The 8506-nt window shown below is 44.7% G+C and overlaps 1 protein-coding gene across 4 annotated transcripts in view; it reads right to left on the reverse strand.

The window, feature by feature from the left end:
* CUNH5orf24 (chromosome unknown C5orf24 homolog) overlaps positions 1-7919 on the reverse strand; it is a 14763-nt gene extending 6844 nt beyond the window's left edge. For 2 of the 4 annotated variants that reach the window (XM_037739910.1, XM_017532356.2), the window contains exon 1: positions 7653-7919. The gene's annotated coding sequence lies outside the window, so the exon portion shown is untranslated. Of the gene's footprint in view, positions 1-6984; positions 7614-7652 lie in introns of those variants that run through there. The other 2 variants (XM_017532357.2, XM_017532358.2) reach the window with 2 other exon arrangements.
* Between the last annotated feature and the right edge of the window lie 587 nt (positions 7920-8506).

Raw genomic sequence — 8506 nt, forward strand, 5'->3', positions numbered from 1 at the left:
TAAAACCACCACCACAACAAGCCAGCTTTAAACAGCCATATCACTTAGAGGAAATGAGAGTTTTATAGCAACTACAGTATTATGTTGTGATCAGATAAGAGAAATAAAGATATGGGTTCCAATTCATATTCAGAAAAAGAGTCACAAATGTATATGAAGGGCTAGCCCCAAGTTGTTAAGAGATATTTACGTGCACCCTTCAAATGTAAAAATGCACCAAAACCTCAATTAAGAAAAGTTACTCCCAGAGGCTGCAAACAGGTAATAACGTTAGCCAAAACCACTGTAAACTTACTTAAGTCTATAAAGGCAAAAGGAAATGAGAATGAAGTCACAGAATCAAATTCTGTTAAATTATGAAATATTTGCTGAAAATCAACAGATACAGAGCTTATTGGCAAGCTGGCTTAAAGTCTCAACTTGATGGGAAAATATCTACAGTGAGAAGCTACTCGTTTATGGCAGAAGCTTTTTAGACTTGAGAACATAAAACAAGACTGGGATAAACACAAATATTAAGTGGAATGATTTTTTCACTCATTCCCTACCAATATAAGCACTAGATTATCACTTCACTAGCTCAAATTCTAATTTCAGATGAGAAAAAAGGAGACTCTCAAAGCTCAAGACGAGTTCCAAATATAGTACTGACTGAAAGTTAGCAATTTTTTAGCATTTAGTATGTGCCAGGTAATAAGCTTGGTTCTTTGCACATTATCTAATCCTCAATACAAGCCTATAGGGAACATACAATATTATATTATAGCTCTATTTTACAGACATTAAGCATTCTGCCAGGGTCACACATCAGGAAATGGTTAAACCAAATAAGAGTTTTGATAACTTCAGAACCAACAATTTACAGTGCAGCACATCATGGCTTTTCAATAGCAGCACTGTCATTTGGATCAGATAATTTTGTTGTGGTTTGTCTACTGCATTGTACCATGTTTAGTAGCATCTCTGGCCTCTACCCACTAGATGTCAGTAGCGATACCTCTCTCCCTCCCCCAAAATATGTGACAACCAAAAATTTCTACAGACATTGCCAAATGTTCAGGGGGGATTGGGGGGGGGGGTGATGAAAATCCACCTTTTACCATGAGAATCACTCTACTATACTAAAACGAAAACACAAGACCCAACTTAAAATACTCTTGCTTAAGTTTTTATTCACCATTTTAGCCTCTTCCTCACCAAATATCCACAAAAATCTTTCTTTTTTTTTTTTTTTTTNCTAAATGAGGTTTTTTTTGAGACGGAGACTCACTCTGTCACCCAGGCTGGAGAGCAGTGACTCTGTCTCGGCTCACTGCAACCTCTACCTGCTGGGTTCAAGCAATTCTCCTGCCTCAGCCTTCCGAGTAGCTGGGACAACAGGAATGAGCCACCTTGCCCAGCTACTAAATGTTTTATGTGATACTTCTGAGCTTAAAGAGAATAAACACAATAATCAGTTTGGGTAAAATCATCTAAAAATTCACCTAAAGCTTAGGAACAGGCAGATGGACTGTAGTTTCATTTGCTATAAACTAAAATCATCATTAGCTAATTTATGAGATAAAGCGTGTTTAAAATATCTAACAGAGTTTGGATAAAAATTGACATTACATGGTTTAAGTTTTACATAGTAAGGCATTTGTTTTTTCTTTCTTTTTTTTTTTTTGTCCCCACTCTGACAAGGCATTTGTTTTCTAATATGAGTTCCATGAGAATATTTATGTCTTGTTTGGTATGGGAGCTGCCACATTATAGAGCAGATGCTCAGAAACTATTAAGGTTTGTTGAATTTGTTAAGTCAACTGAAAACATAGAAAATCATTATTAATTAAAATGGGTTTCTACTTAAAATATACCAGAATCTCTATGTCCAAGAGTAGTTCCTTTTGGCCCCATACCCTCCATCAGCCATAAAAATAATGTCTACTTTCAACTATAAAGGGTAGATTTTGCACTAAACTAGAAAAAAAATCACCTCTTTATATTGGCAGGGGTCATCTTAACCTATCATATGTGGTTTGGATACACTTCTAAGCACCTCCCCTGACCTTCTGTGCACGTGTGCGGGCATGCTCACTGCTCCCTACACTTGTTAATATTATATTGCCACTCAAGCCAGAAACTGGGCATCATCTTTGACTCCTGTTTATACCTGGCACCAAGTTGAATTACTTCTATGTATCTTAGATTACAATTTGTCCACTTCTTTCTTCCTCACTGTCCCAAGAATAGCTCATCCAAATGAGACTTTATTACTGGGCCTGACTCTGACTGCGCCTCCTCCAAACCAACCTAAGCTACAAGTGAGAGCAAGTCATGCCCTTATTTAAATTCTTCCAATGGCTTGTCATTTGTCCTCAGAATAAATCAGAAACTCTTCAGGTTGATGTTCAGGGCCCATCTACAATCTAGTCCGTTTCATCTCCCCTCCCAACCCTTCCCACCATACATATTTTCTTGCTGAAATAATCTCATGCTTTCCAGGCTTTTGCACGTTTCCTTTCTCTAACAAACAGTCTCTTCTCTCCACATACCAATCTCTATGCATCTTTTAGCTCTTACTTTAAATGTTATTTCTTTTTGGGTATTGTTAGAGCCCCCACTCCCAACCCCCTACTTACTCCAGAAAGAGTAGTTATCATATATATGTATGTTTTTTGAGACAGTCTTATTCTATTACCAAGGCTGGAGTCCATTGGTGCAATCACAGCTGGGCTCACTGCAGCCCCAACCTCCCAGGCTCAGGGTACCCTTCCATCTCAGCCTCTCAAGTAGCTGAGACTACAGGCACAAGCCACCATGCCCAGCTGATTTTCGTTGAGATGGGATTTTGCTGTCACCCAGGCTGGTCTTGAACTCCTGGGAACAAGCAATCTGCCTGCCTTGGCCTACCAAAGTGGTAGAATTACAGGTGTGGGCCATTGCACCTGGCCTTTTATTTTTTTTTTTATTTTTTTGAGACGGAGTTTCGCGCGTTACCCAGGTTGGAGTGCAATGGCGCGATCTCGGCTCACCGCAACCTCCGCCTCCTGGGTTCAGGCAATTCTCCTGCCTCAGCCTCCTGAGTAGCTGGGATTACAGGCACGCGCCACCATGCCCAGCTGATTTTTTGTATTTTTAGTAGAGATGGGGTTTCACCATTTTGACCAGGATGGTCTCGATCTCTCGACCTCATGATCCACCCGCCTCGGCCTCCCAAAGTGCTGGGATCACAGGCGTGAGCCACCATGCCCGGCCCACAAAAATCTTTCTTTCTGCAAAGCCAAATAGATTTGATTTCCAAATGGAAGAAAAGCAAATTCTGGAATTTAGCAAAGACAACCAAAACAGGCACAGTGGTTCATGTCTACAATCCCAGCACTTTTAGAGGCCGGGCTGGGCAGATCACCTGATGTCAGGGGTTTGAGACCAGCCTGGCCAAATGGTAAAACCCTTTCTCTATTAAAAACACAAAAATTGACAAAAATTTTGTTTAAAAAAAAAAAAAATGTTTTGGCCAGGCACAGTGGCTCACACCTGTAATCCCAGCACTTGGGAGGCCAAGGTGGGCGGATCATGAGGTCAGGAGTTCGAGACCAGCCTGGCCAATATGGTGAAACCCCACATCTACTAAAAATACAAACATCATCTGGGCATGGTGGCTCGAGCCTGTAGTCCCAGCTACTCGGGAGGCTGAGGCAGAAGAATGGCTTGAACCCAGGAGGCAGTGGTTGCAGTGAGCTGGGATCAGGCCACTGAACTCCAGCCTGGGCAACAGAGCAAGACTCTGTCTGAAATTTTTTTTAAAAAAAATGTTCTGACTTACCAGGAGGGTAAAAATTAAAAAGAAAAAAAAAAAAAAAATATATATATATATATACACACACATACACACACACACATGCGCGTGCGCGCGTACACACACACACACAGAGAGAGAGAGAGAGAGAGAGAGACATTCATAATCTGTCAGCACTCAGGATATACAGTCTTAGCTTACATTATGTTAGGCTTTTAGAGGCAAAATGCCAGTATCTCTGACTCAGGTATCAGTCCACACTGAAAAAAACATAACATTGGCCGGGCACAGTAGCTCACGCTTGTAATTCCAGCACTTTGGGAGGCCGAGGCAGGCAGATCATGAGGTCCGGAGTTCAAGACAACCCTGACCAACATGGTGAAACCCTGTCTCTACTAAAAATAAAAAATTTAGCCAGGTGTGATGGCATGTGCCTGTAATCCCAGCTATTTAGGAGGCTGAGGCAGGAGCTTTTACCTGGGAGGTGGAGGTTGCAGTGAGCAAAGATCGTACCACTGCACTCCAGCCTGGGTGACAGCAAGACTCTGTCTCAGAAAAAAAACATAGAAAAAATTAGATGTGCAGCCGGGCACAGTGGCTCACACCTGTAATCCCAGCACTTTGGGAGGCCAAGGCCGGTGGATCACCTGATGTCAGGAATTCAAAACCAGCCTGACCAACATGGAGAAACTCCGTCTCTACAAAAAATTCAGAAAATTAGCCAGGCGTGGTTGGCACATGCCTGTAATCCCAGCTACTCGGGAGGTGGAGGCAGGATAATTGCTTGAACCTGGGAGGCGGAGGTTGCAGTGAGCTGAGATCATACCACTGCACTCCAGCATGGGCAAAAGAGCCACTGCACTCTAGCATGGGCAACAAGAGCAAAACTTCGTCTGACATAGCTCACATTTATTGAGGGCCAACTCTATGCAAAACACGAAGAACAAATGGACAAGAGTAAAGCTATTTATTCCAATGGAAAGAAAATGAAACACTGACTTGGCTGGGTGTGGTAGCTCACGCCTGCAATCCCAGCACTTTGGGAGGCTAAGGCGGGTGGGTCCTTGCGGTCAGGAGTTCGAGACCAGCCTGGCCAATATGGAGAATCCCCTTCTCTACTAAAAATACAAAAATTAGCTGGGCATGGAGGCATGCACTTGCAATCCCAGCTACTTGGAAGGCTGAGGCAGAATTGCTTGAACCCGGGAGGCAGAGGTTGTAGTGAGTGGAGATCATACCACTGCACTACAGCCTGGGCAACAGAACCAGACTCTGTCTCAAAAATAAAAAAATTTAAAAAAAGACACATTTCTAAAGTGTAGAGCTTCTACATATTCCGTATATTCCTTCCCTGTTACTGCCAAGAAATCAGTACAGTATTCTGCTTACTAAATAATTCATAAACAAGCCAAACAAGAAATTAACTATGACAATTAATCATATAAATATTAACTAAAAACAGAAAGAAATGTGGGTTAAAGAAAATGATAAAAAGAAAAAGAAAAAGAAAAAAAAGCAGAGAACTAAAACCAATCCTTTCCTACTTTCAGACTTCAATTTTATTAAGTTGGGAATCAGCACTATTAGAGCCTGTGTGCATAACCATCACTACATATTTACCTGCAGAATATTTATGTTTATATAAAAAGTATTTGCAGGCTGGGCACAGTGGCTCATGTCTGTAATCCCAGCACTTTGGGAGGCTGAAGTGGGCGGATGACCTAAGGTTGAGAGTTCGAGACCAGCTTGACATGGAGAAACGCCACCTCTACTAAAAATACAAAATTAGCCAGGTGTGATAGAACATGCCTATTATCCCAGCTACTCGGGAGGCTGAGCCAGGAGAATCGCTTGAACCCGGGAGGTGGAGGTTTCGGTGAGCTGAGATTGCGCCACTGCACAGCCTGGGCAACAAGAGCATAACTCTGCCTGCCCCCCCCCCAACAAAAAAAAGTATTTGCATAACATGAGCTTAATCCTGTACTTTATAATGCCTTCCTCCTCCACACCTCAGGGCAAACTATTTCTTTCATTTTTTTTTTTGAAATGGAGTTTCCCTCTTGTTGCCCAGGCTGGAGTGCAATGGCATGATCTTGGCTCACTGAAACCTCCACCTCCTGAGTTCAAGCAAGTCTCCTGCCTCAGCTTCCTGAGTAGCTGGGATTACAGGCACGTGTCACCATGCCCAGCTAATTTCTGTATTTTTGGTAGAGACGGGGTTTCTCCATGTTGGTCAGGCTGGTCTCAAACTCCAGACCTCAGGTGATCGACCTGCCTAGGCCTCTCAATGTGCTGGGATTACAGGCGTAAATTACTATGCCCGGCCATAAGATTCTTTCATTTAAAGTTGGCAAGCCACATTTCTTAAGAGCCAAAATGTATTGTGGCCGCACAGTCAACAAACAAACAAACAAACAAACAAAACAGATATGAGTGGATCACTTGACGTCGGGAGTTTGAGACCAGGTTGGCCTGGAAAACACAGTGAAACCCTATCTCTACTAAAAATCAAAAAAATTAGTCGGGCAAGGTGGCAGGTGCCTGTAATTCCAGCTACCCAGGAGGCTGGAGCAGGACAACAGCTTGAACCTGAAAGGTGGAGACTGCAGTGAGCTCATGCCACTGCATTCCAGCCTGGAAAACAGAGTAAGACTCCGTCTCAAAAAAAACAAACAAAAAAAAGGAGTCAGAATGAATACTACATTTCTAGACACTGGACTGAATGGAAGCCAAGAGTTATAGAACAGGCTGTGTAGACTAACAAAGGTTAAAGATCATCTTTTTAAATAGTTCACTGAATATACAGGAGTCAACTAAGAGCTTTTATATATTTGGACTGTGACTAAAATTGAATTTTTAAAGTATAAGCTAAAACTTGCTATCCCTGAAGTTGTTTCATTGTGCTTAACTCCTGAAGTTTAACCCCTAAAATGAGCTGCTCTTTATAGAACAATTCCTTTCTCTTCTATTGAATGTGGCAGTTATTACTGCCAACATAAAGAACAGTAACTATTTTTAGCAACTTCACAAAGCATCCCTGAAGCTTTCTAAACATGGAGAAAGCTTCCTTTCAAGAAACCCAAGTTCTGTTCTCCTCCAAAGATCAAACATCACATAATTCTCAGATATTTATTTCAGGTCATTTGACTAACAATTATGTATAATCATATACGTTTCATAATTCTAAATGAGGATTTGCAACTCACCTCAATCACTCTGAAAGTCCATACGGCAGAGGCCAATAGCCACGCACCCTGCCCCACCACGGAAAGTTTTTATAATAGGACGGCACATAAATAACGGCCTCCTTTGTCTTCCTCCTACTCCTTAACTGTGCCCCACGGCGCACAAATAAGGAGTCTCCTTATTTTGACACCAGACGTTTAGAATGTATTACCTGTTATGTGCCGAAAGCGACTATTAGCGTACCAGCAATAACAAGTTTGCAGAAGATGCACGCCACCCTATAGAAGGGGTTGTGTACCCTCTAAAATGCAAAATTCATAAGCCGCTGTCCGTCCCCTGGAGTTCCGCGAGCGGAGAAGTCCACGGGCACTCCATCGCGATGCCAATCTCCAGCCGACAGGCTTTTATTTAAAGGCGGAGGGCGGACTGCGGATTCTGACCCCTCAAAGAAAAGAAAGGGGGCCTCCTCCCCTCCTCCCCCCGCCGCATGAGGAATGTCCCCCAGTAATGGCACCACACCGGGGAAGAGCAGCCTACGTCCGAGGCCCCTCCTCTCGCTCCCGGCTACGCTAGGGCCCCTTAGCGGGCGCGGGTCGGAGGCCTCTTCTCCCCCGCCAGCCAGCCGGCGTTCTCGCCGCCGCCCGACTCCCCTCACGGCCGGGTGACCAGCCCGCGCGCGCCCACCTACCTCAGCCGCCTGTAGCCCGACCCCTCGGCGCGTCCAGGGGCTTCCCAGCGGCTGGGAACCTCACGGGGGCGCCGCTCCCTCCCCAGCCCGCCGCCTCTGCACGGCGCGGGGAACGGGCCTAGGTGGACGGGCAAGCAGCGAGGGCGGCGGCAAGGCAGACGCTGGCTCTCAGCTCCCGCCGCGGCCGTCGCGCACAGTCCTGCCCCGGACACAGTAGGAAAAGGCCGCTACCACCCTGTAGTGTGAGAGGCGGCGTGCGCGAGCTCGCGAGGGCCGCGCACGCACACGCACACACGCATCGCGAGACCCGATCTCCCGCCGCCGACCGGCACGCATGTTTAGGGAGACAGCCAGGCAGGCAGGCAGGCTGCGCTTGCGCGTCGTGGCCTTAGGCCTGCACTGCTGGGTGTCCGGTGTGGACCGTCCACAGTGGCTGGGGTTGAGGGACCTACCAAAGGAAAATTAATAACTTCCTTACTTGTATTGGGTTTCACCCCAATTCTGAGATGCTGGAACTCCTATGGACCCTATTTCTTACAGAACTAATAGTTAATGCAAGTCAGGGGAGTTAGGACTCTCATGCCTAGGATCATGTGATAATGAAAATATTTTATGGGACATCCTGATGATCCACGTGGATTACAGGCGTGAGCCACCACTCTCGGCAGGATTGTCATATTCATTATTCCATCATCACAGGAAAGGAACAACTACCGCTATTATGTTTTTCTTGTGAGATATCTGACATCAGTCACTTCACACAAACCCACTTAGCAGGCATTCATTTCCTCACTCCTATCTCCTGTGAATTTCCAGATGTCAGAATGGAGAGGATCCAGAATTAGGGTAGCTAC

This window comes from Cebus imitator, unplaced genomic scaffold, assembly GCF_001604975.1.
Source record: "Cebus imitator isolate Cc_AM_T3 unplaced genomic scaffold, Cebus_imitator-1.0 Scaffold76, whole genome shotgun sequence".
NCBI lineage: Eukaryota > Metazoa > Chordata > Mammalia > Primates > Cebidae > Cebus > Cebus imitator.